The following is a 9,989-nucleotide window of genomic DNA, read 5'->3' as shown; positions in this document are numbered from 1 at the left end:
TACTTGTTTTAAAATTGCTTTTATCCATGAACACATAATATCAACAGATACGCAAAAGAAACACAATATACCAATAATATGCAGGTGTTAACCTTGTACTTAAAAAGTAAGGACATCTTCAGCATTCCCAATGCAAATCAGTAGTTTAATTACGGTGATAATTTTCATTCTATTACTGAAAATTGATTTTGAATCCTCTTAAAAGTTTTTTGAAAAATCATGTTTAATATAACATTTGACAATAATTTGGTTTTTTTAGGCTTTATAGCTGTTAATTATGAATAATACACTACTATTAAAAAAAATCCCTCTTTCTTTTCCCAATGTGATACCAATATTTCCTCAAAATAACTAAAAAAAGAATTTTCATTGCTCTTGCTGGAAATTCTCAAAATAAGAGTATAGGAGAGCTACAGATGCAAATATAAATATATACTTTATGCATGTAAAAACTAACCCGGTGTCAGAAGTATAAATGAAGTTCCCGACAGAAAGCCCGAAGATTACTTAACTACTCTAAATTAGAAAAAAATCGACCTCAGTATCTGAAAAACAGGCACTTAAAAATGTCTAAGGATATTTTTTTCTCTCGGATCAAGAGATTGATAAAGCTAATGCATCATTGAAATCGAGCTGTAGTCGTTTTACATGGCGGCCGGACTAGCACGCTGTTATTGAATGATCGGAAGTTTTAAAATTTATGTGTTAATTTTTAAGGTTTGAGGATTACATTCTACCTTTAAATTAAATATCTAAAGTTCGTTAATTTACCTTTTTACCTTGTTATATTCAGCTGTGAATGTTATCTTTAAACTTATTAAGTGTATCCAGGATAAGGGTCAATCGCAACTTTTCGGGACTTTCCGACTAGCGGAAAAACGGCCTCGAATGTATCTGGTAGACGACATGAAAATCCTCCTTTTCACTATCTTTGAAATAAATGCATGGAAACCTTTTATACGAGTATTATCTGTGGAATATGGAGTTTAATGTTATTCAATGTAATGATATTTCCATAAAATGTATTATATATTATATAAGGACTTCTAACTCTGTCTATGAATTAACAGGAAATGTATAAATTTTTAACATCAGTTGATAATAATATATTCGAGGTTGTTTTTCCAACTCTGACGGAAAGACCTGAGATTATTCAATTGGGGTGAGGGTAAGTATTTTGAAGGCCAGGGACGAATAAATTTATTTAATATAATAATATGAATGTGGGTTTAAACAACCATATATATCACTATTTTTGGGGGGTGTTTGACTGTATACAGTTAAAGTATATCATTGAGGGAATAAGCAAGATTCTAGTTCCCACAAGCTAGAACTAGAACAAATTCAAGTGAAGCTTGGTCTTTCAGTATGGTGTGACATCCTCGACGTTTCCTTGTTAACTTCTGAAATTTATACAGCTTTCCTTCACTGTTGAAATACACAGAGGCGGGGCATAAGTCGTCTTATCATTGTCAACAACAATTTAAAGTTCCTGATGTTATTATTTTCTTAATCTATAAGAATCTATTCGCCATCTGACAGACGCAAATTACGTTACGCTGAGAATGTCACGACTTACTGAAAGTCCAAGCTAACCTGAGGGCTGCAGTATTTCCCGGGGCGCAGTCCCTTTTAGTTGGAAAGCTATTCTAACGACAAAAGCGAATATATATTTTCGGTGCAGGATGGTAAGGGGGAAGGCAGGGACCGTGAATCTCTCAAGTGATACATATAACCATTTCTGAACTTTTGGCCGTTTTATGTTCAATGTACATTTGTAGTATGTACATAATGTACATGTGTACTAAAATTCGTTTTTAATTCTTTTTATTAATCTTGTTTCTTGGTAAAAAGGAGGTTTTCCAAAATATTTTTCTTTATTTGTAAATAATAATTAAATGAATCTATCACAACTTGTGGTAAGTTGTGACAATCTCAAACACTGCTGATGCAAAGAATAAGATATCTTGATCATACATAGTAAATAAAAAAAAAACAACTCTGTATGGTAATTTAGGGGATACATACTTAGATAAAGGACAACTTATAATACTTTTTTTTTTGGAATAAAATAAAATCTTTTATTACAAATACAGGACGAAAATGATTAAGAAAATAATTCTCAAACCCCTGTGGTTTTTCGATCTGTCTACGGTAACAATATAATCTTAATCAAAGTACTGAAAGTACTGAAAAGCGGTTAGCATGCTTTCATCGAATATGTACAGTGTACAATAACAAAAAATGCATTGAATCATGATATTAAAGTAGGCATGCATATCTTTTTCCAGTGTCATCAGCGAAGAAGCAGACACACTGAATTTTGTAGTACTTAACTAAATGGTATAACCAATAACATCCCAGACTGATGTCACAAATGTTTGTTTCAAAATATCAACTTGAGATTTTCAGTTTGAAAGACAGGAAGTTCAATTTCAAAAATTTCTCCCTAATTGTCTCCATTGTTGGCGTCCAAAAGTGCTCAGAACGAAAAAAAAATTATGTTGAGCTCTATTGATTCTGAAATTAGGTAACTGTTAAGTCTACTATAGAAAACAACTCAAAAAGAAAATAAAATGATAATTCAAATTCTTTAGATTAATTGATTTGGAGTACTGTAAATAGATCTTTAGCTGGCTAATATGAGAAAAACGGATGGACGAGCAGAGAATTAATTTCAGAGAGCTTCAGTTTCGTAGGCTCACTGCGGGTCAGCAGGTGTGACCTGTCATTGGGGATGCTTACTTTTCCTAGGCACTGGAACTTTCAAGGATCCGTTTTTCTTTTGAGACCGATCACTGTTCATTCTGTATTTTGATACAGATACTGAGTACATCTGTTTATTAATATTATGAACTATTTCTCTCACAGGAAGAAAGACAAGTAAACAAGATAATAAAGTTTTAAGAAATGTACATTATTGACTTTTCATACAATTAAATGTTCGAATAAGTAAATGGTATATGACAATTATTCAAAAAAGAGTCTTGCACGATATGTATAAACGATCATATACTGAGTATTTGGCAAATATTTTGCATGAAATATTGTTAAAAAAAAAAAAAAAAAAAAAAACGTATGAAAAGGAAAGTTGTTGTTTAATCCATCAATACTAGTATTTTAAAAATTCAAAGGTTCACTAAAAATCAGTGTATAACAAACAATTTAATTGTCCATTGCAAGAATTACCTAGGTATCATTGTCACTTTCTTCAATATGTCGCATTAGCAATACATTGTTTTTCTTTTTTTTTTTTTTTTTTTACTAAAAACAAGTATGCGAATTTCTATCAATATGTCTGTAAGCATCTGTATTTTAATTTTTATTTCTTCTCAAAGGCTCAAAATGATAATTAACGAATTGGACAAATTCAAATTTAAAAAGTATTTTTACAACTTATATCTTGCATAGGAATTTAGCAAACTTTCAAAAATAATCATTCATTAGATATAATTTTCAATTTGTGCTTATCGTCAAGATATTTCATGCCTCTTTTTTCTGTGCATATTTTATATCGGCTGATTTTTAGAAAAGGATCGAATGCCGATTTAATTTTTTTCTCCAATTTTTTAAAATTAATTTTAGTGTTTTCAGGCTCCCATTATTTTTTTTAAAAATAAAAATGTGAACGTTTAAAATCGTTTGTAATATTTAGACTGAGTACAGAATTTATCCCTGGAAACAAAGCTTTTATCATCTTTTAAATAATTTCAATTGAGAAAAAAAGGAGAAGAAAAAAACGCTTCATTAACGCTTCATTGGAAGTAATCCATAACTGTACAACTTACAGATGTATTCAGTATTTTTATATAAAGGCTTTCTTCGTGTACTAGTATTACTTAAGTTAATTAAAGGGATGCCTTAATATTTTGGAAATGAAACTCGATCGAGAGATTCTCCGATGTTTTGCAGTCGGTAATAACCTTCAACCCCTTTAGCCAGTAATTAATCCGTCCTCCCTATGCCCAGTAGCATAATTCGGTCAAATATTCATTGTTCATGAGGGGTGCCTTATAATTAATCACAGGCACCTGAATTTTTATCAGTAAGTCTCTAAATTAGCCAAATATCGAAACATTCTACCCCCTCTATATATAAATACACAAGGTGTCCAACGCCATTTTGACCACCTGTTCGACATGTTCGATTCAGGCTTCAATTTAACACATAAATCGGAAATACCTACTGGTTTTCGTGTAGCATTGGGTTCAAATATGATATTTCTCGCTATATATTTCTTCCTAAAGTTTAAATCTAACGCGTTGATAATGTTATCAGCTAAACTTCATGCTGACTTCGAATTTCGTCACAGGGCCCGATCGCCATCAGCTGATGTCACGGAAATTTAATCTCGACACCAAATGCTCCTATACATAAACTTTTTTTAATACAACAATTATAAATTTATTTCATTGACAAACAAAATCAGAAAAAAAATTTTAAAAACCGAAAGATTATGTTGTTTTGATAGTCTTGATTTTATTAAACATATGTTATATGTGTTAGAAACAAATCATAGGTACTAGGTAGAGGCTTTGTTGAAGTTTCCGTTGTCGATAGGTAGCGCCTTATGGAAGTTTCCGGTGTCGATAAAAATCGGACACATGCCATAAAAAATGCTTTTTATTTCTATTAAAACACTAAAAACACTTTAAATCACTATATTCTAAGCAAATAGAGTTATGCTAGCACCTTGATTATACCTTACCTCGTACTGTTTTGAATCCCTAAATGCAGTGTTCGAAAATGAAAACGTTTCTGATTTACCGTATATTTTAATGTTTATTAAATAGAAAAATCAAGGAGAAAAGAAGTTCTTAAGCAGTGGACTTTGTATGTTTGGCAAAGTGTTTTTTCCTTTGCAACAAGTGTCATGGATTTTTAATTAGGATAATTGTGTGTATAAATGCAGTTACGGGAATATTAAGTATCGGTGTGCACATGTACTGTTTTTCGCTTGAATGGGCCTACGTCAATATGAACCCATTCATTCATGTATTTAGTATGCTATTAACAGTTTCCATAAAATGTCTTCCAAGTTTGATGAAGAAAAATAACGAGGGCATTTACCATTCATGAAAATTTGTCATTTTATAATGAATGAATAAAACAATTAATTATGTAAACTTCTGATTTATAGGATACTTAGACAAGGTCAAGTGAAATTTTGAAAACGCAGCAAACTTGTTGACATGACGACATTTTGGTAAAAATGACGTATTTTATGTGCAGTGACAGGCAGATCAAGTCATTTTTTTACAGGGAGAAAAGCATTTCCTTTAATTTTTATTTGATTTAATTTTTTTTTAATCTAATCTTTAAGATTTAAATATTAAACAAAATATAAAGTCAAAGATGGTGGAGATACCTCTTAATGACCTGGAAACAAAAAGTCTACTAGTCTATATAATTATATTTTTCTTTTTCTATATATTTGTGATAAAAATTTGCCTTTTATTTTAAACACTGTACCCGCTCTGAAGGAGAGGGTAGTATTATTATGTATCCAGGTTCAATCAAGGGTGCACGCAAATTTTCCCTGGGTTTTATTCCATACAACCTGAGTCCAAATAGTGAATGGAATATATAACACGGGATAAATCTCCGTACACGCTTAATTAAACCTGAATAATTTTTTTTTTTTTACTATTTACCAATAAAAATTCTTTGTGAACATCTGAGTCTAACCAACTGTTTATCTGTCGATAAGATAAGTATTCTACAATGCATCGTTACGTTATTTTTTTTATTTTTTTTTCATAGAGAAAATACGCATTGTACCGTTTTATTTACCCCAGATGTTGGATATTAACCCGAGTAGCAAATTGACCTGGGGTTAATTTTTCTACGTTGAATATTGAACCGGGTGTTTTCTTTTTTCACCGTTGAAAATTGAGACCAAAAGCCGTTGAATTTATACTCAGGGTCATTTTTCAACAGCTTGATATTTTTTTTTTATTCTTGATGACCCGAAAATGTTGAAAATTGACCCTATTGAATATTGACCCTACCTCAGAGTTTGAACATTTTTTGAACTTGGAAGTTGTTTTACGGGATTTATAAGAATCGCTATATTTATATTTCTGTTTCAATTTTGTTCCCTTTTCAAGAATAATAGAAATAAACCCCGTGTATATTTGTACATTTTGATCAGTACACGACTTCAGTTATCTTTAAGCTTGAAAACTGTAATTTTTTGACAATACTTTCTAAAATCCATACAGTGTAGCATCCATAAATAACTACAAAACTATGAATAGGGCATAAAACAACAAGATGTGTTTGTGAAACACTGATGCCCCCGTATGGCAACATAGCGAACGTTTAAGCTTTCTCAAATGCAGATCAAATATATTGGTACCTAAGTAAGGTCTTTTTACAAGAAATACAAATTTGAAATATGAAACCCTAGCAACACATGTTCAAAGATTATCACCAAGGCTTACGTTTTTAAAGGTAGGACAAACTTCAGAGTCAAGGTCAAAGGATTAAGGTTGTTGGTTTCTAAAGAAAGGCCTTTTCTTAAAAAATACATATGAAAAGTATATAAAAAAATCTGGTCCTTACTGTTCAAATGTTATGACCAAGATTAAAGTTCGTAAAAAGTAGGTCAAAGTCTAAGGTCAAGGTCAAAGGGTCAAATTTGTTGATATCCAAAGAAAGGTTTTGTCACAAGGAATACGCGTGTGAAATATAAAGGTCATAGCTCCTCTGAATCAAAAGTTTTGAGCAATGTTAAAGTTTTTTGCGGACAAAGAGACAAACAGACAGACAGAGAGACAGACAGCTAGACAGACGGACGGACACGACAAAAACTATATACCCCCGGAACTTTTTTTAACGTGGGCATAGAAATCCTGGAAATCTAGTGTCTAGAAAGTGAGCCCTATATACATGTGTATTGATCAAGTGGGCAGAAAATCTCATTTTGTCAAATTCGGTATAAAAATTAATAAAATTAAAAGTCTAAAAATTAAAATTAGAATGAAACACATCTACCACAGCATATACAGTACAGGCCACGAGTTTTCCGCAACGCTCGGTGGAAAAATCACCGTGTGAAACGCTCTGTGTTACACCGTGTACACGGTGTAGCACGGTGTGTGTGGATTTGAAATATACAGGTAGGCACACCGTGCCGCACCGTGTCTAGAAAAATCTCAGCTAGTGTCCTCCGTGTCGCACCGTGTCCAGTAAATTTCGTTCTGTTGCATGTCCAGAAAATTCCCCTCCAAGCTGCACCGTGTAAATAGTATTACAGACAAAATCGTTTGTTTCTCATAAAAATTTGATAATAAATTTTGATGACAATTTATAACTTTGGTTTACGAGTATGTATATAAAATAATCGTTTTTATTCTACCAGATATTGGACTTCGAATGGCACGCATGATATTGAGATTAGATATCGGTAAAAAAAAAAAATTGAATGATTTTCATTTGAATTAACTGTGTGTCTAGAAATTTATGTTAGTGAAATTATTCATCCACGTTACAAATTAAATCAAATTTAATCAAAATTATGAATTTTATTTTAAATGAATAATTTAATCTCATGTGTTCATGTAACAAAGGAAGACGAAATGGCGTCGAGCTGCATTCGTGTCACATACACTGTATATTACAGTATAAAATTAAATCAGAGCTGTATCTATGTTCATGGTTTTAACATGTACAGCACTAGTGTACGATCCAAGCATTATTATGTATATTCCTTATTAAAATACATTTATTTTGTTCATCTTGAATTATTCTGAATGTGGATGCGAAAATCGTTAGCAGAAACACGAAATTAATGCAATAATTTCAAAGCGTATTTCTCGTAACAGCAAACATTATTTTCATAGAGTAGTATTCACTACGTTGTGTTTTTAAAATCCTTTAAGTGTAAGTAGTTATTTCAATAAGTTTTTCTTTTCTTGTAAAGTGTATAAAGAGCAACACCAGAGAGAGAGAGAGAGAGAGAGAGAGAGAGAGAGAGAGAGACTCATACAACCCCCTTTTAACATACATATGTATAGTCTGTAATCTTTTTTAAATTCTTCGTTTTATTTAAGTTAAGGAGGTCACAATTAATCATTCTATAATTCTATTTAATTGCCACAACTTTTGTTCATATTCAGCCCATTTAATGCAATTAATTCGTTCTTTGTATATGCTGTAAGCACAAAATTCTCGTGCATCACCTGCCAATCAATATACCATGACGCTAGGTGACCTTGAAAGTCTGTTTACGCGGAAAGAATTTCTCTTGTGATTTGAAACAATCTTATGGTCAGTTCCGAGTTCACACCTGTTCAAAAAATATATTGGGTCTTTGCCGGTGGGCCAGAGGCGCCGTATGTTTATCACACCTTTCAAATTCTTTAGCTCTGACCACAGCGAGTGTATAACATGTAACACACTCAACTGATATCATGCGAAATTCACATTCCAGGTTTCACTACAACAACAATTATAAACTTGCAATTATTTGTTGACTTATTTATCCTTTTTCAAACACAAATAAGAATTTATCCCGTAGATTAAGATTTAAAAAAAACATAACTTAAATTTGCAGACTTCTGATAAAGTTTTAACCAGCTGATTCGTATCGCTTTCTAGAAGGGGGGGGGGGGGCATTTTTAAAAATCGCTAAATATCTATGTTTTCTCAAACTTTTTTTTTTCTTCTTTTCACACGATATATTTCAGAATGAAGTAATATTCGTACTGAAGTTAGCACATTTCATTTGCCAAAATTCGGCTGTGATTTTTGTATTCAGCGTGTTTACTAATAAAGTTTATCACTATTTTAATTAATGAAATTATTCAGATTATCATCTCTGCCTGTTCAGTAGATTTTCGAGTTTACCGCATTCAATATTTATCTCCATATTTTACATAATTACAGATTTTTAGTGTTAGTCTAAATGCAATAATCCTCATCTGAACCTGTCCAATGATTCGCCGAGTATCGGTATCGGTATCAAAGAGCAGAATTTATGTGCTAATCTGATACGTATTTTTTTTCTTTAAATAATCTAGACACAGTACATGTACATTTAAATTCTTACAAAATAATTCACTTAGTATAATCACGCATCTGATATGTAATACGAAGGGAAAAACGATCTTGTATCAACGATTTAATTGAACAGTTAAAATCAAAATCGAAAGTAGAGACAATTAAGTAATTCATTTATGAAAGTGTGTTTCCTCTTAGTGTAATATAATAATAGTCTATTGAACTTTTTATGACTAATATAATTAGGATTTAACTTGAAACGTGATTGTATATTTTTTTTTGCTGGACACGAGTACGTTGTTATTAAGTTTTAAGGCATCTTATTAGTTTAATTATCTGTATGCGATAAATTACCAATATATGTATTAATTTATAGAAAAAGTACAACAAACATTTCGAAAGAAAGTTGATTTAATTTTATTGGATAAGGGCAATGAGAATGTTTAAAATATTTATCATCAGAACTGTGACACACCGTGTTACACGGTGCACAGACACGCTGACTTCAAAGACGCCGACAAGGTTCGAGGTCCACGCTAAAGCGTGGACTTGCGGTCCACGGGGCCCCGTGTTTTTTGCGGAAAACTCGTGGCCTGTACTGTAAGTATGCTGACTTTAAACAAGCTTAAGGTTTGTGAAATCCCTGTAACAAGCTTATCCGTCAGTAGCCTGCCTCGGCTTAAAAATTGATCATTTTCGGATCATTACATTGAGAATGAGATGATTCTAATTCTAAAACATATTCTTATTCGATATAATGTGATTCCTATTTGGTTAGTTGTTATTCCTACTCGATAATTTGTAATTTGTAGTTGATAAATTGCTATACCCTTTGGGGGAAATATGACAATATCATTCCTATATCATAACATGATTCCTTTCCAAAACACGCATTTTCTATTCTATGTCATTCATATTTGAAAACATGCGATTCCTATTCGCTAATTTTGGCATTCTTATTCAGTAATTTTATCTTTCTAATT

This window comes from Saccostrea cucullata, unplaced genomic scaffold (assembly GCF_032062105.1).
Source record: "Saccostrea cucullata isolate Sc308-1 unplaced genomic scaffold, CSIRO_AGI_Scuc_v1 ctg5427, whole genome shotgun sequence".
Taxonomy (NCBI): Eukaryota; Metazoa; Mollusca; class Bivalvia; order Ostreida; family Ostreidae; genus Saccostrea; species Saccostrea cuccullata.
Note: the sequence above shows the minus strand (reverse complement) of the source record.